The sequence below is a fragment of the Triturus cristatus genome, chromosome 2_1, assembly GCF_964204655.1.
Source record: "Triturus cristatus chromosome 2_1, aTriCri1.1, whole genome shotgun sequence".
Taxonomy (NCBI): Eukaryota; Metazoa; Chordata; class Amphibia; order Caudata; family Salamandridae; genus Triturus; species Triturus cristatus.
The window spans coordinates 864,996,186-865,020,733 of record NC_140581.1 but is presented as its reverse complement, the minus strand read 5'-3'; the positions used below and the strand labels follow the sequence as shown (position 1 = coordinate 865,020,733).

General features: G+C 45.0%; 1 long non-coding RNA gene across 1 annotated transcript in view; it reads left to right on the top strand.

Moving 5' to 3' along the window:
- LOC146865998 (uncharacterized) overlaps window positions 1-24,548 on the top strand; it is a 50,287-nt gene that overhangs the window by 14,469 nt on the left and 11,270 nt on the right. The window contains exon 3 of the long non-coding RNA XR_014970366.1: window positions 21,542-21,613. This is a non-coding gene — a long non-coding RNA (uncharacterized LOC146865998). The remainder of the gene's footprint in view (window positions 1-21,541; window positions 21,614-24,548) is intronic.

The following is a 24,548-nucleotide window of genomic DNA, read 5'->3' as shown; positions in this document are numbered from 1 at the left end:
GAGGCTGGGGTTTTCCCCAGCAACAGCCAGCCAGAGTCGTGTAGGTGGCGAACAGTAGCCATTTTGTGGTACATGTGCACTTTTAAATTGGTTTCCAAATTCTACCGCTTTTCCCATATCACCCTCCTAGCAAGGGGGAATCGTGCCCCCATGCCCATGGCTGGACTGGGGGTATGATTCCTTCATGTTTGACACCAAACACGATATGGTTCTGTGTAGCCACTCCTAAGTTACAGCGATGACGCAATAACTTATAATGCGGTTAAGAGTATATGGTATGGCTACACTACAAACAACCCAGTAACGTTTTTACGAAGGTTGCAGAGAGGTCCTACTCACGTAGGGGTCCCCCCTCACACATACCTCAGCACCCAGCCCTGTAGGATTACCAGGGCCTGCCATAGGGGTGACCTATGAGAGTACATGTGTTGTATGGTATGGGACATAGGGTACCTACATCCCTGTAAGGGGTGCTAGCACCACCTTACCCAGGCTACAGTAGTGGCCTGGTGGTGTCAGTTTGGGTGGCTGTCCCAGGGTGGCACAATAAGTGCTGCAGCCCTGGTAGGCCTACTGGGGGACCCATGCCCTGGGTACCTAGGGTACCATCTACAAGGGACTGGTAGGGCATGCCCAGCATCCAATTATGTTTGTACCTAGAGTACTCACAACAGTTTTAGGGAGAAAGCAGATAGGCTGGGGTCCTGGATAGCAGGATCCCAGCCAGACTAGTCAAAAACCACTTAAATACCAGGCAAAAAGTTGGGGGCAACCATTAGTCAGATTCCACTCTCCTACAAGGAGCCAACATAAGGCCAAAGCTTAGAACAGCAATCTAATAGTTGGTGGGGCCCACTACAAAGCTGAGGTACTTCATGGGGAAAGCAGGACAGGCAGTTTGAAATACAAATCCTCTAAGCACACCATCCAGTTCCCTTGATCCAAGGCCAGCAGAACCCATGCAAAGGATAGAATCTTTAATTTTTCCTTCCCAGAGAAAGCAGTTCAAGACCCTGAGATACAGCATCAATCGTAGGAACAGCAGAAGTAACAGCCTTGCCCAATCTCTCCTTTGGGCAGTAGTTCAACTGAGCAAGTTTTTGTTGAGTTGCTGGGGGATCCACAGGACTTCTGATCCCCTCACCTTTGCACCACTTCTATCCCTAAAGCCCAGGAGGTTTTTCACAGGCTGTTCACGGGGCTGCAATGGCTGCCCTTGATGTAAGGTAAGGCCTCAAGTGGAGCTCCAGAACTTCAGTATTCTTGGTAACACTGCCATGTGGGTGAAGCAAGACCCAACACACGTCCCAAACTGTTTAATTGGATCCGTCATTGTTTTTAGGTCTGTCCTCCTGTTTTCTGAAAACAATTCTAAGAAAATACATATATATGTGCATACGTAGAGGGAGTGTCCAAGAACTGTCTTCAACCATTGGTCTGTCAAGTGCCATTCACATGTTGCTTTTACTCTCCATAGCCTACAGCATGCTGCAATGGTACAGTCTACTTCAGTCATTGCCTCTCTTATCCGTGAGTGACTGCATTTTGTTCTTGCATATATACACATCTGCCTAAAAGTAGTCCACTTCTGTGCCAGGCCCAAGAGGCAGTCTCAGTTTTAATTTAATGTTTCTTTTTATTTTTGCAGTGGATCATTTTTTGCTTACATTTTTTTTTCTGCAAACCTATGAAAGCCCTCTTTGAACAGTTTTACATTTTATTACATTTACGCTTTTGATGTCAAAAGGAATAACAAAGAATCCCAGACTTGTCAAGCCACACTCATTGGCTTTACCAATGCCTGATTTAAACATGTTATTTGAAAGCAAAAATTACAGCAAAGTAACAGGCATGTACCTAAAGTGTAGCTATCTCAACAGTACCGGTGTATTAGGTCTCCACCAGACTGGAACAAGTTGGCAACTGCTGATAGGCAGACAGGTGCCTGGTGGTGCTGTACTGTTTCTTCAGTTTGATAGTGCTCTAAATTATATATCATCTGGCTTTTTCATGCATCCATTGAATTGCCCCAATTCTTCAAGAAGGACCTCCTGAAGGCAGAAGCACTCCTCTCTGGGCAAGAGCCCTTTGGAAGCAATGGAACTTCAGATGAAGGCACTTTATACAGGAAGAAGGGCCAGTGAGTAAAAAAGGGCCCTGAGTTTCTGAAGGGCAAGTGGGATTGAAGAGGGTGGTAAATGCAGCTTCTTGTGTTTTAGTATTAGTTCCTCCAGTTACATAGCTGCCAGGTGACCCAAATGTCACAGGGCACACCTTTTGGCATTTCATCTTATTGCACTTATAATAATGGGATCTAGGGAAGCTCACATTATAGTGGGATAGTTTCAACTTCAAGTCCCAGAAAGCAAAATGCTGCGGGCTAAAAACACAAGGCGAGCTCAAAGTGTCACAAATTACATTGGGTCATTTGGCAACTATGCCGCAGTGCTGCCAATTGACAATGAACAGGGCCACTGGAATTAAGTGATTCCGCAGAAGTGACTTTGTTCGCTTACTTATGAATTTGCCTCATTAGCCACTTAATCCATTATCTATTGCATAATCTGCAGATTTTAACAAAAAGCAATTGTTTCTAGCTCAAATGGATCAAAAGTCACTAAAAACGTGGCAACGTGTTTGCATGCAGTGAAAGGCCCTTGGCGAATGTTAACTGGTCATTTTTCAGTTGCCTATTTCAGTATTTGGTTGTTAAACTGATAGTAAATGAGGTGAAAACTTTACCCAGAAAGTATTACCGTGTGTAACAATGACAAAATAATGAAGTAATACTATAAAAAAGTGCTGCATTATGCTGCATAATTTGCCTTTTCTTGCTGCATAATTTCATCAACCCTGCCACAGAATTTGGTGCTCCCCTGCCTCAGAATTCCAGTGGCCCTGACAATGACAATGAAAACCATGGTATTTGTGCAGGTCAGTGTACTTACAACAGCCAGTCGAAATAATGTCTAAAATGTTGCTATAATTAACAAGTCTGTGTTTACATTAAATGCAAAGCTGGCCAAGAGTCAAGAAATTGACATATTTACTAGTGGACCAAGCACTGGCAAAACTAATTGGACTGTGTTTGCTGCCAGCCTTATATCTTTGGCAATGCTTCTATGGTAAATGGTTATTAACTGATCCATTACAAAACAGGAAGGAACAAAGGCTAATTTAAACAGGTCCAGCATACGTAACCCGGTCACAAATCTAGAAATACAAAGGTATACTGTTCCTCAAAGAGTGATGTAGGAAAGGCTTTTAATGATATTTGAAATGTATGAGTCAGCAAAGTCAGGAGGAGTTTCCTCCTTAAGGAAAAAGACCCTCATACATCCGGCAGACTAGCTGTCATATTTCGTCAGCATATGGCCCAGATGTCATGTTTCATCATTAGGTCTGCTCCGAATCGGGGCGGCGCTGCAATCCCCGATCGGCGACCTTAGTGGCGCCTTTTAATGGAGATCTTTTTTCCTTTAACTGCCGGTTGGTGTAGTGCAGGTGAGGGCCCTAAAGTGAAGTGTGTGTTGGAGAAAGTGTGCTTAAAATAAGTAGTGGAGATCCTTAGTAACAGAATTTAATAAGAGACGTCCCACTCTTAATTAAAAACAATAACATGCGTAATCCTACAGTAAAGGTGTCTGGTTTACGCTCCAGTGGTCAGTGGTCAACATGTTTCTTGCATAGGTAAATGTAACCGCAATTCATCAGGACCAGAAAGTTCACACACTTATTGGTAGTGGTAGCAACTACTAAAGCACTTACCACTGATACAGCACCCTAATAAATGGTTACTTATGTGGATAAGGTAAAAATGCCTGTAAAAGAGATACAAGGGGACAAACATACAGATCAAAAACATCTTACTAATACAATCTTAGTAAAATAGCCTTATCGATTGCAAGCAATTGGTGTCATGCAATACTCGTAACGTGGTAGTATTCAATCGTATACCATAAGTGTGTCAACCAAACTTATTAGTGGCTAAAAGGGATTGCTCCCCATAGTATGACAAACACTGCTGCATAAACCACACGTGTCTTAATATTGGCGGGACACCGTGACTTTAAAAAGAAAATATAAAAAACTTTGCAGTCAGTTCAGCTCGCTCGTCAACTCACCCTGAGGTGCAATGTTTCAGGTTCCAACGAGAAGGCGCTGAATAACGACACTGAATAGTGCAGTGTCCTGTTATAGAGAAGGGGGGGAAAAGATGCGCTAGCATAGGTTTCGTGTATAAATATACGAACTCGTAAAGAATCAACATATATTCTAATGTAGCGACTGCCAAAAACTGGTTGTCAAGGTCTCAATCCTGTTAATGCAAAAGGATATTGATGTACAAAAAGAGGGCTCACCAAACAGTGAGGGATAACTTACATCGGTCCTCAGTACGGGACGCCTTCAATCCTACCCTGTGTCCGCGCCGGCTCGGGAGACACAACCGGACATTGGCGGGTAGAATAAAACGGGACAGGGAGCCAATCAACGACGGGAACCAATAATCTCCTCAGATAGAGGAGTGGTGCACGGAGTGTACTTCCGGTGGGGCGGGGTAGAGTCATACACCTAGCAATGTTCTTGTGTCAGAAGGCGTGACACGTCATTTAATGTCGACAAATGAAAAAAGGGAGAGAGAAGAGAAAAGCTAGCGCGTGAACTAACTTGTTAGGTCGGGGGAGTAGGCGCGAACCCCTCTTCCGGTATCAATCCCATGCAGATAAAGTAGCGTGACAGGTAGAGTTAACATTAAAGGATAGAGTCATTATAGCCAAACGGTACCAGCCACATACAGATAAAGTAACGTAACAGGTGGAGTCAACATTAAAAGATAAAATTATTTGAGCCAAAAGGGGTGCTCATACCCTGCTGGGTAGAGAATGTATAAAGAGCTATTCCATGAATGGTTCAAGGATATCGTATGAGGCAAGATGCCAATAACTTAATGATTACCTTCCAGAGGTAGCGGGCAGATCCCTACCCACGGCCACTCACTGAAGGTAAACTCATGTTGTGTATCAACTGGTTATAATCCAACCCTGTGGTTCAGAGATTCAAAAGGCTACTCCAGGGAATGTCTTCGTTCAGCCCTTCCTTGTGGGAGGATAATCTCATTACCCACCTCTGTTCCAACGTAAACAATTTGGTTTTACTAATGTTTCTAAAGGATTGGAGAACTGTCCAGTGTAAAGAGTTAGGGGAGTGTTGTTTCTCAAAGAAATGTGTTGTCATTTTAGTATTCACTTTATTGCATCGAAAATTACTCCGATGTTCGATAATTCTTGTTTTCACTGGTCTAGTCGTCATCCCTATGTAAGAGAGATTGCATGGGCAAGATATTAAATAGATGCAATTAGGGGTGTTGCAGTTGGTGTGTGTTTTGTACATCAATATCCTTTTGCATTAACAGGATTAAGACCTTGACAACCAGTTTTTGGCAGTCGCTACATTAGAATATATGTTGATTCTTTACGAGTTCGTATATTTATACACGAAACCTATGCTAGCGCATCTTTTCCCCCCCCCCTTCTCTATAACAAGACACTGCACTATTCAGTGTCGTTATTCAGCGCCTTCTCGTTGGAACCTGAAACATTGCACCTCAGGGTGAGTTGACGAGCGAGCTGAACTGACTGCAAAGATTTTTATATTTTCTTTTTAAAGTCACGGTGTCCCGCCAATATTAAGACACGTGTGGTTTATGCAGCAGTGTTTGTCATACTATGGGGAGCAATCCCTTTTAGCCACTAATAAGTTTGGTTGACACACTTATGGTATACGATTGAATACCACCACATTACGAGTATTGCATGACACCAATTGCTTGCAATAGATAAGGCTGTTTTACTAAGATTGTATTAGTAAGATGTTTTTGATCTGTATGTTTGTCTCCTTGTATCTCTTTTACAGGCGTTTTTACCTTATCCACATAAGTAACCATTTATTAGGGTGCTGTATCAGTGGTAAGTGCTTTAGTAGTTGCTACCACTACCAATAAGTGTGTGAACTTTCTGGTCCTGATGAATTGCGGTTACATTTACCTATGCAAGAAACATGTTGACCACTGACCACTAGAGCGTAACCCAGACACCTTTACTGTAGGATTACGCACGTTATTGTTTTTAATTAAGAGTGGGACCTCTCTTATTAAATTCTGTTACTAAGGATCTCCACTACTTATTTTAAGCACACTTTCTCCAACACACACTTCACTTTAGGGCCCTCACCTGCACTACACCAACCGGCAGTTAAAGGAAAAAAGATCTCCATTAAAAGGCGCCACTAAGGTCGCCGATCGGGGATTGCAGCGCCACCCCGATTCGGAGCAAACCTAATGATGAAACATGACATCTGGGCCATATGCTGACGAAATATGACAGCTAGTCTGCCGGATGTATGAGGGTCTTTTTCCTTAAGGAGGAAACTCCTCCTGACTTTGCTGACTCATATATTTCAAATATCATTAAAAGCCTTTCCTACATCACTCTTTGAGGAACAGCATACCTTTGTATTTCTAGATTATTAACTGATCCACACAGCGCTACAGCGCAAAGCACTGAATTCCGAATCAGGCCGATGCTGAGGGCCTGATTTCCTACATGTGATGACATACCCTTTCAAGAAGAAGAAGAAGAAGAAGAAATGCTCTAGCCAGTCTGGCAGCAAAAGAATGCAAACTTAGAGAACAATTTGCTGAGAACATTAGATGTAGACAACAAATATTCACACAAAACCCAACACCAAATGCATAATGTGTATGGTAAATGAGACGTGCTTGTAGCATGTTAAAATCCACCTTACGAAATGCGTACATTTTAGTATCTTAGTTCCTGAACACTGAGCTTTTGCTTGATGTGGCCTTGCAACAGTTCCTGTTTTTTGAAGATCTTTTATACTTCAAACCGGGCCCAAGGGCACTCAAGCGCTTTTTACAGGATCACCAGGATATGCTGCACATCTTTTTTTAGTCACAGAAAGTTTAGGTGATTTGGCCAAAATCATAGGATGTTGACCAGAGGCCAGGATTCAAAATTGTCTCCCCAATTTGTTTTGTTTGTTTATTAGTTTATTTTTATATTGCGGCTTCTCATCCATGAAGGTATTCAGGCGCTGTCCATGGGCAAGGGGAGATTAAGGGCCTGATTCTGATTTTGGCGGTGTTGGAGCAGGCCGCCATGCCACCGACCAGCTCCAAAACCGCCAAACCTTACCGCCGGCTGCCCGTCAGATTACCAGTTACCTCGTAGTCTAGCGGTAGGTCCTTTGGCATTCCCATGGCCTTGCCTATTAAAAAGGCACTGCAATGGGAGCGCCAAAGCCCGTTCCTTCATGGTATGTAATGTGCAGTCCATGACATGCAGGAAAGGGGGTGCATGCAGACAGGTGGGCACACCAAGTGCCCCCTGCTTGCATTCCATGGCCCTGAGGCAACAGTGTGCCCTGTAGGGCCCCCTTTGTTTCCTTACTGCCAAAGTTTTCATGGCGGCCTCACTGCCATGAAAACTGTGGCAGAGAGGAAACTCCAAATATGCTCGGTGGTGCCGCAGTGGCACCGTCAAGCATATTAGAGCCTCGGACCGCCATGCCACCGCGGATACCTGGCAGCTGTGCTGTGCCTATGGTAGTCTGACTGCCTTAGTTATAATAAAGTAGTCGGGCCGCTGGTGCGGCGGCCTTCGACCACCACAGCACCTCCACCACGAGTTTGGCAGTCTGATGGACTGCCAAACTCTTATTTAGGCCCTAAGTGATTTGCCCAGAATCGCAGGATGTTGCACCGATGCCGAGACTCGAATCCCGATCCCCAGCTCCTGAGTCAGGAGCTCTGGCTGCTACGCCACATCCTCTTTCACAACAACAGTGCATAGCGAGGGCACAGGTTTCAGTTACTTCAGTTAACTATAAGTGGTGAACTTCAGTGTTTTTTTTAGTTTAAAACGTAATGTTTCAACTGACATTTTCCTCTAACTATAACGTGACTTTTACCTTTGTTTCTTTCAGTCAATTTCTCAGGTTTTTTTAAATGTGAAGTAAGATCTCATAACCATGCCTTACTATAACATCACTTTAACCATTGGTTTTTATTCAGTGAATTTCTAGTGTTTTTATTTTTAGGTAAAGTCATATTTTATTACCAGACTTAACTAGGCCTACCACTAACACTCACCATGCACTGATTATGACCTCACATATTTCAGCACTCATGACATGTTCTATGACATAATTGAAATATTTCGGAGGTGGTAAGATATTCACTCAATTAAAAGAAATTTGACAACAACATCCTTATATGCAATTGGTATTTCATCTATCCTTTATGACATAACAAATGATGCAACAAACAATCTCCGACAACGTGTCTTCATGTCTCAATCATATTATTTTCACATCCAAATACGTATCCAAATTCCAATCATGTAATCTTTATAGCCCAAATGTATATCCAAATTCTATTGATGTAATCTTTACAGCCAACACGTTTTTTGCGCAATCTCCATTTTTTCAAGGCCGATAAAAGAACAAATGGAAACATGTTCCCATCTACTTTCATATTCCTAAACCTTGCCTCCAGAAACCTTCAGGAATAACAATTAACAATCTCTCAAACTGTCAATTGCTGACATCCTTATGCCAGTCACTACTTCAATCTGATACTACTTCTGAAAACATACATTTAAATTTCACATTAGTACTTAACTAAAATTGTTCATATTGAGTTAGATCATAATCCCAACAAATAATAAATAGTAATTAACTGAGTTTCCTCCCCAGATTGGTCAACATCTTTAAAAGATAAAGCAAAACTAATCTTAAACATGTTTGTTGCAATTCATGCTCCTCCAATTTATAATCTCTATATCCACTAATTTACCAAGATTGCAACAATATTCCTTTCAGCGGAGCAGCCTCACAGCAATGAAACCGAGTTGCTACTCTGCACTCCAGTTAAAACATACATTTACTTGCCTGTCACGATCTCCCAGCTGTTGACGCGCCGGGGGAGGAGGACTCTGACATGTTCCCACGTTACCTCTCGCCAGTGCTTAGTTTGTAAAATATTAAGTGCAGGGTGCAGGTGCTCAAAATGTTTTTTAGGAGGCCACACCCGCCCCCTCCCCCCCCCCCCGCTCCACCTACTACCTCCCCTGACTGACCAAGTACAACACCTTCCCAATTAGACAAAACTATCAACGTCGAACAGCACAGTGACAGACATCACTGACTCACTATTTAAGAGCTAGCATTAGCACAGGTGGTGCCCAGTGCAACAAACTTTTTTGGTGCCCCCCTCCAATGACCTCCTTCTCCACAGATTCTCTTACTACCACTCTCCATTAGTGCCCTTATCTCTCCATAGTTCAGTTCCTCTCTCACAAACATTTCATTTGTTTTTATAGCGCTCCTCATACCAGTGCAGGTTGCCAGAGCACTTTAAACCATAGACTCATTGTACATTGACAATGAATCATCCTAGGAAATGTTAAAAAACCAATGAGGATTACAAGGTGTAGGATCACGTCATCTATAGTTAGGTGGGCATTATATTTTAAGAGTGGTCTGGAAAAGCATAAACTCAGGGTTTAAAATGTACCACAGTAATTGGTGTTGTCTTTACTAATAAGCATGCATTTTTACACAAACTAACTATTGACAGTTTTTAGGCCACTGTGTGGAATAGGATCGTAACTTATGAATTATAAGTAATCAAAGGATCTCTGTTACAAAGCAGTAACCCACTGAACTATTCACATAAAATACAGTTCTGTGACATGCAAAATACACATTCTTTACAGCAGGCATGTTAACCCTCTGTACTACTGGTGAGTTAAAACTTGGACTACCCAAAACTCAAATCCCTCTCCAAGAGGAACCTTAATCACCACATTATCTTTGACTTACCAAAATGGGTCGCAAACAGCACCACTTGTCCGGTGAGTTGCAGCAGCAGTTAAGACAATGGTGAATCCAGGCTGAAACTCACCTGGACATTGAACAGGAATGTGAGCTTTGTGTGGAAAACATGAAAAGCAGCCCCGAATCTACGTGAGCTGTGCCCGGCCTGTGCAGAGCAGATTCTGCCTCCGCCTCCAGGGAAGAATGCACCCAGTACTGAATACACCGGAACCACTTGTCCCAGAGGCTGAGGTCGGCCCTCAACAAAACAGATTTGTGCTCTTTTATATCCGGTGCCGTTTCGAAAAAACGTGTGAAAAGACAGTTCAAAATCCCCTGAGGCCATCATCTACTGTGAGCTGCGAGGCAGGTAAATGAATTGCTGAGCGCAGCAGCAACGCTTTTCTTTTTTAATTATATGCAGGCCGCAGCGCTTCATTCACATTCAATTCAGGCAGATGTGAATGCGTGACTAATGCATTTTAGTGCGGTGATGCGGACACCAGCACTAAAATCCATTAGTCTAATCCCTGATGGATGGTACTTGGTAGGGCTGCCCAGGGAGGGTAAAATTAATTCAACAGCCCCGGCCCTGGGAAATAAGTGCCGGTGCTGAGCACCGGAAAGCACCGGCACAAATTAAGCACTGCCTCTCGCCCCTCCTTTCTTTTCAGTCCTCTTCGGCTTCAAAGGTACTGTGGGCCTTTAAGGATCTCGACGTTCGGGACTGTACGCCCGCCCACCAACCCGGAACTTGGAATCCCATTGGAGGAGACAGACACACCTCCGGGGCCATAACGAGGCCAGAGGAGAAACTCAGCGCGCAGGCCAACTAGAGAAGCAGAGCAGCTGGCCAGTTTTCCCTACCCGATACCGGACGCCGGATTCCAGCCTAGTGGACCAGGCGAGAGTGTCGAGAGAGAGAGCGGCGGATCTCTCTCCAGTCAAGGGGGCACCGGACCCGATTTGGCAAAACGAGAAAGTCAGCCACATTCCCGGAGGAACGTGGCTACAGCAGGTACATGCTCGCATCAGGACGGTGTACTCTAAGGAACCCCAGGGCTGGAAGCGAGCTAGAAGGGCGGAGGGAGGCACACAAATGCCCCGCTAGCGCTTAGACACCGTTCCTGCTGTTGTGCCTCGCTGCGCTATCGTACACGGGTGACGGATGGTGGTGCACTCTCTTCCCCACTTCCCTTTTCTCCTTTTTGTTTGGATGAACTAAGGAACTGACGGTAGTTTTTTTTTTTACATTCCCTACCCCTTCTCCTTCACGACGATCTCGAGCGGTGTGAAGACCCACAACCGGAATACCTCTCCACGAAGACCCACTGACGGAAGTGGCTACTCCCTCGTTTGTTTAAAATGTCCCTTATGACATTGTCCTTTATTCGCATAAATTTACCTCTGAAGCACCTATCCTCTTGTATCTGTTCCTTGGCTGGCCCACACATGGTGGGGAATGCAGGCAATCTAGCTCCGTAGCCAGTATGGAAAACCTGTCACAACAGATAATCACTGGACAGCAGAAGCTAGAATGGGCCGTCGAGAAGCAGATGACGTCGTCCCAGGCCGACCGCGAACTGTTCGAAAATTCTATGACTCAACAGGTAGAATGCATCCAAAAGGTTGACGTCGACCAGCTCCAGCTGACTACCAAGTTGCAAAATCGTACCGGGGGACAACCAACCAACCCCCACATTGCCTTACAAAAGTACCTCCCAGTAGAGGATCCTGATGTGTTTTTGACTAACTTTGAGCGGGCTGCACGTGCATGTGGGTGGCCTGTCGCAAAGTGGCCCTTCTTCCTGGCCCCTTTACTGAGCGCAGAAGCACAGGCTGCCTTCCAAGTGGCCAATCCTACGTGGAACACGCCATATGCTGAAGTGAAAGACATCATTCTGGATCACCTAGATGTGGACCCCGAGGCTTCTCGGGTGCGCTTCCGGAAGGAGAGGGGAACGCCCGGGGACAACCCTAAGACCCTATACTTCAAGCTCAAAGCTGCAGCCGACAAATGGCTTAAACCCCAGGAATGGTCCAAGGAGGAGATCATGGAACTGGTCTACCTGGAGCAGTTCTTGGAGTCCCTCCCATACCACACACAACGTTGGCTAAAACAACATCCACATCTGACGGCCACACAGGCGGTGGATATGGCCACCACTCTCGCCTGGGCCCAGCCCCGTTCACGGACACAAACAAACAACGGCTGGCCGCGCCTTCTCAAAGAACCGAGAAAAAGGCCCCAAGACCTATACCTGAACCACCTCGCCCTCGCTTCCACCCCGATACCCCAACATCCAAGGGACCGCAGGGTTTTGACTGTGGGGAGTGGGGCCATATCGCCCGGTTCTGCCCCCTAAAAAAACAGACAGAGGAACCCATGGACGTTAGCTGTATCCTCTGCATGGTCCTGTATACAGAAGAAATAGGGCCATGTTTTTACGTGAGTGTACAAAGGAACAGGGTGCCTGCAAAAGCTCTACTTGACTCAGGGTGCGGTCAGTCTGTTGTCCGAGAGTCCCTGGTGCCCTCTTCTGTTCCTAGTACCACCGAATACGTACCCTTAAGGTGTGTTCATGGGGATGTTCATGCCTACCCAGTCATACACCTCCCTATCCTCGTTTCAGGTGGGAAGACCCTTCTGGCTAGACTCTGGGTGTTACCGTACCTCCCAGAGGACTTAATATTGGGGATAGATAATCCATTTTTTTTACAACTGCTTAGAAAGAATCTGCACGACCCTAACCCATCTCTCCCAGAACAGGTCACTCTCCTTACCCAAGCTCCTTTGCTCTCTGACCGGAGTTTCCGATATTGTCAGGAACATGACCCCATCCTACAACATGCCTGGACGCAGGCCAAACAATCTCCTACAAGGCAAACCCCGGTCTATCCTCTACTACACATCACAAATGGGCTTCTATATAGAACAGAAAATGATAAGGCATCCCCCCCAATTGCTGGTTCCACAGGCCTTTCAAGACCAGTTGTTGTTTTTTGTGCATACACACCTGCTGGCCGGACACCGGGGAACACAAAAAATGACACAAATGATTTTACAGAACTTTTATTGGCCTGGGGTATACTCACAAGTCTCCAAATATTGTCAGGAATGTGAGATTTGTCAGCGCAAAAACCCCTACCGACCTCCGGCTGTTCCCCTGCAACCACTCCCGTTCATAGGGAATCCCTTTGAGCGCGTCGGAATGCACCTGATAGGCCCCCTCCCCCGTACAAAAAAGGGCAACCTGTATGCGCTGGTCATTGTAGACTACGCCACCCGCTACCCCAAAGCTTTTTCCCTGAGAGCACCCACAACCACCAACATTAGTGATCGCCTTGTTGAATTGTTCTCACGTGTCGGGTTTCCTAAAGAAATACTTACCGACCAGGGGACTTCCTTCGTCTCACGATTGATGTCCCAAGTCTGCAAATCTCTCGACTTTTCACACATAAAGACCTCGGTGTATCACCCACAAACAGATGGTCTTTGCGAGAGATATAATGCCACCTCAAAGCTCTCTCTAAAAAAATGCTAGCCTCAGAAGGTAGAGATTGGGATATGCGCCTCCCTTTAGCCCTCTTTGTAATCCGTAGTCAACCAAAGAGCAGTTTGGTGTGTTCACCCTTCGAGCTTCTTTTTGGGAGTCGTCCTTTCTTTTCAGTCCTCTTCGGCTTCAAAGGTACTGTGGGCCTTTAAGGATCTCGACGTTCAGGACCATAACGAGGCCAGAGGAGAAACTCTGGATGCAAGCAGACTGGAGAAGCAAGAACCCGGAGCAGCTGACCAGTTTTCCCTACACGATACCGGACGCCGGATTCCAGCCTAGTGGACCAGGCGAGAGTGTCGAGAGAGAGGCGGATCTCTCTCCAGTCAAGGGGGTGCCGGACTCGATTTGGCACAACGAGGAAGCCAGCCACGTGCCGGAGGAACGTGGCTACAGCAGGTACGTGCGCGCATCAGGGCGGTGTACTCTAAGGAACCCCAGGGCGGGAAGCCACCTAGAAGGGCGGAGGGAGGCACGCAAACGCCCCGCTAGCGCTTAGACACCGTTCCTGCTGTTGTGCCTCGCTGCGCTATCGTACACGGGTGACGGATGGTGGTGCACTCTCTTCTTCCCTTCCCTTTTCTCCTTTTTGTTTGGACGGACTAACGAACTGACGGTAGTTTTTTTTTTGTTACATTCCCTACCCCTTCTCCTTCACGACGATCTCGAGCGGTGTGAAGACCCACAATCGTAATACCTCTCCACGAAGACCCACTGACGGAAGTGGCAACTCCCTCGTTTGTTTGAACTGTCCCTTATGACATAGTCCTTTATTCAAATAAATTTACCTCTGAAGCACCTATCCTCTTGTATCTGTTCCTTGGCTGGCCCTCACTGCCAAACACTGAACCAAAGGCCAGATGTACAAAGCCTTTTCTGGTTGCAAACGGCCTGATTTGCAGAATTTTTCAAAGAAAATCACACTCAGGAAATTGGTATTTCTAATTTATGCACATGTGACTAAACTCAGAAATACTCTACCACTCATTAAACAACTATTACTTGTGCCAAACTATTTTATTTGTGGTAACAAAACATTTAAAAAAATCAGCAAAACAGAATCTAAATTGTAATAACTATGAAACTTAATAGTATTATCCCAAGGGTCTACTGCAACATGTACCACCATTACATACTTAAAATGTATATACAAATACTTGATCAAGAGTAAAAAAGAAAAATAGGATAGACAAAATATGAACATGTACTTTTTAAACATGAATCATTTTAAAACATATAATACAACATAACTAAATTGATCACATTTTTAAAAGAAAAAAAAATCACATTAATATTCAAAATATAAAAGGATTCGATAGTGGCCTTAAACCCTTCTCCAATTATTACCTGTTCTACCAAGACACCACTGAGCTATTCTCCCTCCTACCCACAAAGATTTCAAATTCTTAGCTAATTTAACTTAACCCCTTCGCTGCTAGGCCTTTTCCCCCCTGTGCTAAGCCTTTATTTGGCTATTTGGGGTAGTTCGCGCTTAGGCCCCTGTAGCTTTTTGACCACATAAGGTATCCATGCCAAATTTGCGTCCTTTTTTCCAACATCATGGGGATTCTAAAGACACCCAGTATTTGTGGATTCCCCTGGAGTGGACCCAGAAATTAGCCAAAATACAGCTACATTTTTTTTTTGTTGGTAAAATGTGAAAAAAGGGCTACAGATGAAAGCGTCTGTTTTTTCCCTGCAAATGGTATCATAAAAAGGGTTGTGGTGTTGAAATCACCATCTTCTCAGCTTTCAGTGACAGGCAGACTTTTGTCAGAAAACCAAAATTTTTTACACAGTTTGGGCATTTTTCTGGGACATTGCCTATTTTTGCTATTTTTTGTGCATTCAACCTCCTTCCAGTTAATAGTAGAAATGGGTATGAAAGCAATAATGGATCCAGCTATACATTTTGGAAAAGTAGACAAAATTCTGAATTCAGCAAGGGGTCATTTGTGTAGATCCTTCAAGGTTTCTTTATAGAAGCTAACAGTTAAATATAGGAAAATTTGAAAATTAGTTGAAAATAACAGCCTTTTGTGTCAACGTTTTCACATGTAACTTCTTCTAATTATGACAACTCTTTGAAAGCAATATACCGTTACATCTGCTGAACCTTACTGGGTGTGGGGATATATAGGACTTGTAGGTTCACCAAGAACCCGACGAACCCAGAGCTAAAAACTGATCAGCGACTTGCAATGGTTTTTTATTATTTACCGGGTATATAGGAATTTATTCTGGGCAAATGTATACATGGAAAAATCGGTATGAAAAACACTAATGTATTTCTGAAATGAGAACAAAATATAGAGTTTAGAAACAGTAGATATTTGCACATTTCCTAAATTGGGAATACTCATACTAGCATGAGAATTATCGATCATTTTTCAAAATTACTTCTTTTTTACACATTGTCTTTCATTTGGAAGGCAGAAATGCACCGAAAGTCAATAGGTAATAACAGTTGCTTTACAAATCGGAATAACCCTAAGACTCGCAATAAAAATGGTACCTCACTTGTGTGGGTAGGCCTAGTGGCCGCGACAGGAAACGGCGCAAAACACAACATGAACACACCACAATTTCACAATGAAAAAGTTTCCTGTTGCGGCCACTCAGCTTACCCACACAAGTGAGGTACCATTTTTCTTGGAAGACTTTGGGGAACGCGGGGTGGGTGGAAATTTGTGGATCCATACAGATTCCAGAACTTTCCACCACAGAAATGTGAGGAAAATGTGTTTTTTTTGGACAAATGTTTAGGTTTGCAACAGATTCTGGGTAACAGAACCTGGTGAGAGCCAGTCAAGTCACCCCTTCCTGGATTCCCCTGGGTGTCTAGTTTTCATAAATGTATAGGTTTGCTAGGTTTCCCTCGGTGCCGGCATAGCTAGGGTTCAAAACCTACAGCTAGGCACTTTGCAAAAAAAGGGTCAGTTTTCACTGTGAAAATGTGGTGTGTCCATGTTGCGTTTTGGGCCATTTCCTGTCGCGGGCAGTAGGCCTACCCACGCAAGTGAGGTACCATTTTTCTCGGAAGACTTTGGAGAACACGGGATGGGTGGAATTTTGTGGATCCATGCAGATTCCAGAACTTTCCACCACAGAAATGTGAGGAAAATGTTTTTGTTTTACAAATGTATAGGTTTGCAAGGGATTGTGGGTAACAGAAGCTGGTGAGAGCCAGTCAAGTCACCCCATGCTGGATTCCCCTGGGTGTCCAGTTTTAAAAAATGTACAGGTTTGCTAGGTTTCACTATGTGCCGGCTGCGCTAGGGCCCAAAATCCACAGGTAGGCATACTGCTAAAAACAACTCCTTGCTTAGTCGGCTTTCTGCTGCCCTGCGAGGGGGGGGAGGGGGATTGCCCCGATATGCCTCCAAGGGGGGCAGAAACACTGTGGCTATTTTTTTGGGGGGTGGCGGCTTTGGCATGCCCATTCTGGGCAGCCCCCACACATAAAAGAAGCCAGCGTAATCGTAGGCGTCTAGTGGGCTTTTTGCCACCCCGGGGGGGGGCAGATTGGTGGCTACTGCCCCCATCTTCCCCCAAGGGGGGGCAGGAAGGCTGTAATTTATGTGAGGAGGGGTGGGGGCATTGACTTGTCTGTTTTGGGCAGCTCCCACCCTAATTCAAATTTGCCGCAAAAAAATCCCTGGCGACTAGTGGGCTTTTTGCCCCCCCCCCCAGGGGTGCAGATAGGGGGCTAATGCCCCCATCTGTCTGCAGCAGAGGGATTTCCTGCCCCTGTCCTCATGACGGAATGGTTCCGTCATGAGCACAGGGGCACCGATGCTCATGACGGAACCATTCCGTCATGAACATCGAATGGGTTAAGTTAAGATATTTAACTTTGTATTTTCATCAATTGTTAATAATGAGAAAGAGAGACAGAGAAAATAATTATCATACCCCTGTCCACAAAAATATACAATTTCATGTGTCTCATTCTCAATTACAAATATTAGTTATCAGTATATCTCAAATTCATAGCCAGGAACATTAGAAATTGGTATAATATACCAATGTGCTAGGTGAACTAGCTTCATAATACCCATGTCAGTAGGACAGTTCTTTCATTCAATAATGATATCTTAGTCTGTTCATTGTATTCAATTGAACACATTTAGACATTACATAAAAATCTTTTTATAGCAGTGTGAACGGATCACTTCATAACTGTATTGATGCATACAATATTGAAACATAAAAATATCGGAAATTAAATATTGTTAAAAATATCGACTTCCTATTCTTAACAACTAAAACCACAAATATCGAGAACACAAATATCATTGTTAGAAATATCAATTTTAGCCTATATCGAACAGAAATATTGGAAACAAAAGTATCATTACCTTTAGGTAAACATATAATATGTCAAAAATATTGAGCCACAAAATATCAACTACAATATTGTTGCGAAAATAATCAGCTAATCATTAATAAATATAAAAAAATCACTTTATACATAAAATAATTATTGGAAATAAATCTAAAACATTTTATGCACATTGTTAAATTAAATATAAATATATTACAACAACAAAATTGTTACCATTTACCTCACTAAATGTATACCTTAAATCAATACCAATACAATCCAAAAAAAATTACCATTAGCTACAAACATTTAAACAACAACCTAAATAATAATAAATCTATATATAAATACATTTATATTTAAAATTATCAAATTATATATCATACATTAAAAATAAAACTTAAATTAGTGTTTACCATAGAAGGACATAACTGATGTAAAAAATCAAACTAAAACTAAACCAACCAATAAAATAAAAGTATAAACAATGCTAACCAATAAAATCAAACAATTAAATCAACAATATAAAAGTTACACTAATTTAAACACCTAAATCCTTCAAAAATTACAAACACTGCAAGACAAGGAAACTCTGCCGGACTCTCTCACCAGACCATTAAAGATAAAATATATACATCTCAACAACTACCTAACCAAGTAAGTAAAACTTTTATATTTTGACTAAAACACACTTGTTAATAAACCTAAAAACACAAAATAACAAATAATTAATAAAATACTTTCAAAGTTTATCTCTTTACATAGACTTCCTGAAAAACAAAACTACACCTTGAAAAATCAATAAACTGCCATAACAACTACATCAACCTTAATGTGCCTAGCCGGGTGGCACTGACCAAAATGATAGTGCTGCCCCGCTTACTGTATTATTTCGCAAATTTGCCTTGGTATGTTCCCGCCAAGCTGTTCCGAGACCTGGAGGGGTTGCTGCGCGGCCTCATCTGGAACAAGGGGAGACCGCGGGTAGCGTTGGCTAAACTGTACATGCCCACGGATGCTGGGGGCTTGGCAGTCCCAAACATGGAGCTGTACTACCTCGCGGCGCAGATGCAATGGGTGACGGGATGGCTGTGCGGCAAGCAGCTTGAGGACACTACCTCACATGCGGCTGCCTGGACGCAAGCACAAATTAATACACTGTTCCACCCCATAGCCCGCATGCCCTGCCCCTCCCAGATCTACCTGGCGGTGGCGCGCAGATGTTTCCTGCGGTGCCTTCGCCTCACGCGCGCGACTAAGCCATACGCTCCGGGTTTGCCGCTTTTGGGCATGCCCGGCCCGATGGGGCCGCTCACGGAGGCCCACTTGGCTGGATGGGAACAGGCGGGAGTGGACACGCTAGGCGATCTGTATGTAGATGGCGACTTGCTTGCGTTCGCCACCCTGGCGGAGGATACGGCTCTACCGGCGGGGCAGTTCCTCCTACATGCCTCCCTCATGTGCACGCTCACGACCTCCTGGGGCGACATGACGGTGGAACCCCCGACGCATACCTTCATACAATATCTGCACATTATGGGCAATGGCGCGCACGTCATACATTGGCTAGCACAGGCGCTACAGGCACACTCGCAGCCATCCACCTTGGCCCTGAGGGAGCGTTGGGCGGCGGACAGGGGCAGGGACTGGACAGACAAGGAGTGGGCGATGATACTGGCCAGCCCGACCAACATTCCACGCAACCCCCGCTTTAAAGTCATACAATACTACATTCTGCAGCGTGCATATCTCACGCCCGAAAAGATTAACAGATATTTCTTGCGGGCTGACGCACTTTGCCAGCGGTGCTCTCTGCCGGGAGCGTACCTCTTACATATGCTGTGGCGCTGTCCTGATATACAGGCATACTGGAACGGCGTGCTGTCACTACTTGAGCGCGGTGCTGAGGCACGACTACCACGCACGTGGGACGCATGCATATTAGGCTTATATAAATGCACAAAAACGAACAAAGTACAGGCACGCTTTTGGGACATGGGTCTCATAACGGCCAAACGCTTGCTCACCAGGCATTGGAAGACAGCGACCCCCCCCGCACATCAGACATTGGAAGGCCTCCTTTGTTAACTGGGCGCAGGCGGAGAGTGCGGTGCTTCTCCGTGAGGAAACTGCAGGGCTCCGGAAGTTCCCCATCGCCCAGCTTTGGGATGACCTCCTCACAACCTTCCAGGTGGCCTGCCGGGACCGGGGGATAACCTGAGTCTTTGGAGGACACCACTGCCTTGCTAGCTGGGTGGCGACATCCCTGAGACCATGGCAGAGCTGGCTCCCGACCCCCTCCGCTTGCCCCCTAGAGCCTCTCCCTTGTACCCTATAGGGGATTGCTGTCGGGTATCATCTGTGATGCGACCATGGCGCGCGCGCGGGGATTGCTGCTGCTGTTGCAATCTGCAGCAACGCGCACAGCGCACAGTACCCGGGCACGGGCTCCAATGAAGAGATATGATCACTCCACCCTACTCAGAGGCTCCCTACTGCGATACAGAGGAATGCCTTATCCATACGGGAAAAAGACGGCGGGCGCAGACGCTGCGAAACTTCGGCCTTTCTGACAGCCTCCTCTCCCCCTCCCCCCCTCCCCCCCCTCTGGCCTGCAGCTTAACGCACCTCTGGCGTGGCCCGGCTGCGCCCCACTTGGCGGCTGCTGTCCCCTCCGCTTCTAACGCAGAATGATCTCCTCCTCCCCCCTCCCCCCTTCCCCTTGCCCCCACCCGAGTTTACGACCCTAATCCTGAATCCTTCCATAGCACTACACACACCGGGAGCAATCTGGTTGTTGGTTACGCTCCCTAACCGAACCCTTATCTAACCAAAGAGAACAACTGCTGAAAGTGTTATCCGGCGCCCCCGAGGCGTGGCCCTGCCTAGAGTGCCCTGGGGAGTGCTGATGGGGCGGCGATGCTGGGCACCACGCGTGGGAGGCGGTTACGCCCGGGAAACACGGAACGACCCCGCTCGGGGCGCACAGCGTTGCATGCCAGACATACTCAGGCACTCGACGGCTTGGGGAACACGCTGCTGGGGGGACGATAGCGCGCTGAGTACCGCACTTATGGAGCTGAATTGCGACGCTGCGCACTGGGCTTGTCGGATGTAAACGCTGGCATATAAGTCTTTGTGAGCTATACTGCAACCTCCTTGCCGCGCTCCAGCCTACACTATGCACAGGACATCAGTACTCAGCTGCCCCGGAGACCTTGGCATTTGGTGGTAGAGTCGATGCCTTGCGCGACTCCCCCTACGGGCCTGGGTGTCAACCGAATACGCCACATTGTGGGCTGGGATACAGCGCCATCTTCTATTGCAGGTACTGCGCTTCAGATACACCACAACAAAATACAGAAAAGCACCATAGATCCACTTTTACACAATGTACGCACCTGATTTCTACACAAATGTTCGCCTGTGTATCGCCGCCGGACCTCCGGGTTGCCGGCTGAATGGCTGTGTTTTACCACCCGGATATGTGTATCTTTGTCTCGTTGACCCGATACCTTGATTAGTGAACGTACATTGTAACAATGATGCAACTGCGGTTAATAAAGGTTTAAAAAAAAAAATAAAAAAATAACAACTACATCAAACCATCAAAACAATATAAGAAAGAAGTATATATAAATGATTGTAAAACTGTAAAGTCTTCCAAATAGCGAGTAAAAGTAAACCTAACGACCTCAACCTCTACAAACTACAACCAAATTAACATTTAGAAAGAAACTAATGTTTTTTTTCCATCCAACAGAAAAGAAAGCACCTGCTCTACAGTAGACCACCCCGAAAGAAAAGCTGCAACACATATTAAGAGAACATACATGTAAGTATACAAAATAGAAGTAGTTGCATGATTTTACAAGTAAATAAGAAACGTCAAACTTTAAAATATTGTAAATATTTATACTATTAAACTACTTTCAGATTCAATACCAGGCAGCAAAGTACATCACTTCACAGAAAGGAAAACAGTTACTAAATCACATGGGCTACACCTACAGAACAGCTACTTCTTCACAGAAAGGAAAGCAGTTACTAAATCACATGGGCTACACCTACAGCTCAGTATTTCCAGGAAATAACCTCTCCCTATTGAACTTATCCCTTAGCCAAGGGACAGTCCCACTAGCCTTCAAAGAAGCGGTAACCATCCCCCTCCAGAAAAAACAAGGGGTTGACCCACAGAGGTTGGATAAATATAGGCCACTATCGCTTCTGCCACTCCTAGCCAAGGTATTAGAGGCACACTTAGCTAAACTTTTCAGTGCCTTCATAGAAGACACCAAATTCTTAGACCCTCATCAGGCAGGCTTTCGATCTTCCCATTCCACCGAATCTGTCATTCTATCCATCACGGATGATCTAAAAGGAAAAGCCGATGTCAACTGCACTCAAGCCCTGGTCCTCCTGGATTTGTCAGCAGCATTTGATACCTTCAATCACGCAATATTGATGGAACACATTGGCGCAGCAGGTCTCAGAGGAGGTGCCCTAAAGTGGCTTCAATCCTTTTTAGTAAATCGAAGACAATCAGTGTGGCTATCGCCTTATAAATCTGAGACTTGCAACCTCAATTGTGGAGTTCCGCAGGGTTCTTCTCTGTCTCCGCACCTCTTGAATGTATACACCTGACCCCTCATAACCACGCTCCATCAGATGGGGGCACAGAACTATAACTATGCGGATGATGTGTAGCTGATTTGCTCTATTTATTTATTAAGGAGTTTTATATAATAGCGCTAGCCAGACCCGAAGGTATTGGAGCGCTTTACAACACTTTTTGTAAAAAAGGAAAACACAAATTATAGCAGTGAAGCCACAAGGTGCAGAAGGGGGCTATGCGCGTTGTATAACGATAGAGGGAAGGTTTCATAGTTTTGTAATAGTGAACATAGTTGTTCTAGCCGCTCAACCTTCCGATCCAGGGGAATGGTGGGGAGGAGACGGGCTAGGCGTGAGGTAGAGGTCTTGGTTGTATAGTGTCATAGTGCAGTCATGTGCACGATTGTGAGTTTGGGTTTCAAGCTATCCATTTAGGAAGGAACGATTGAGGTAGAGGTCTTTGAGCTGCCTTTTGAATTTTTAGAAAGGAGGGGATCGTCCTGATGTGGACGGGGATGGAGTTCCATATTTTGGGCGCATTTCCAGAGAAGGATCTGGCTGCAGTTTTTTGTTTGCGGGTTTTCGGCGGAACGAGTAGTAGAGTATTGGAGCTCCTGAGGCTCTTTGTCTGACCGGCCTTCATGAGTTTGGAGGCCAGGTAGGCTGGTTTCCCAGTGTGGAGGGCTTTGTGCCTTTGAGGCAGGCAGTTCTGAAACTTTCTCTTAATTCAACTGGGAGCCATTTCAACTCTCTGAGTGCGGGCGAGATATGCTCAAATTTTTTTACTCCGGTGACCATTCTAGCAGCTGCATTAAGAGTTGATCAGAGGGGAGCTAGGTGAGATTTTGCTGTGCCTGTGAGGGTAGCATTCCCGTAGTCTAATCTGGAAAGTACCAGGGATTGAGTTGCTTGTTTGAGGTCTTTGGTCGGGATGACTCCATACTGTCCAAGGAGTTCCTTAAGAACACCATGCTTCTTATCAGGAACTGGATGAACAAAAATCAGCTAAAACTAAATTCTGATAAAACCAAAATCATTATCTCTAACAATAAACTTCACCATTGGACCCCTACTCATTGGCCCGAAGAAATGGGATGGTCACCTGCCCCTAAGACCTCTATTAAGAGCCTAGGTATTCACATTGACTCAGACCTCACCTTGAACTCGCAGATCGGGGCAGTCACCTCTGCTTGCTTCATCCAACTTAGGAAACTGTGAAAAATCAGAAGGTTTTTCAGCAGGGAAGCCAGCATTCAAATCATCATCGCCTTGATCCTATCCAAAATTGATTATGCAAATGCAATATACTTAGGCCACTAGCGTAACCAGATACACCGCATACAGCTGATACAAAATCAGGCAGCAAGAATCATCTATCAACAAGGCAGACGCTGCCATATTAAACTGCTGCTGAGGGAAACTGCATTGGCTCCCTGTGGACTCAGCGCTCCATGTTTAAAACAGGTTGTATCCTGTACAAAGCCATTCATGGTACAAGCCCTGAGTTAATTTCCTCTAAAATTCACAGATACTCCCCTACCTGCATGCTAAGATCCATGCACAAGAATCTGCTGGTGGTACTGGGTTTCATACATAAACACATGGGAGGACCGCGCTTTTCCTTTCAGGGACCCAAATTCTGGAATGCCCTGCCCTTGTCATTGAGATTAGAAACTGACCATCTGTGTTTCAGGAAAAAGCTGAAGACCTGGCTTTTTTCACAAGCTTACAGTTAGACCTGGCCATCTAGAGCATTGTCTCCAAGGATGAAATAAGGCATCTCCCAGCGCCAAGAAAACTGTTGGTGAACTTGCGCTCTACAAAATCTCATTAACATAACATACCAGCCAAGAAAGTAACTCAAACAGGAAATCTAAACTGTAAATGTTCCAAATATTATTCTAATGATTGCCATGGAAGGGCAACTGCAAAATATGATACTGTAATTCATGTAAGCGACACAACCACCCCCCAAATGTGACCTAAATAGAATTAAAGGAGATAGTACAAGATATAAAAAAGGCACACACAAGTTCCAAGGAACCCACTGTTGTATTCCGCTTTAGGTGTCCGTATATAGGTTTTCATGATACATGTCCTTATATAGGCACAATTCGCATTGCCCTTATACAGGCATAAGATCTCAGTCCTTATGT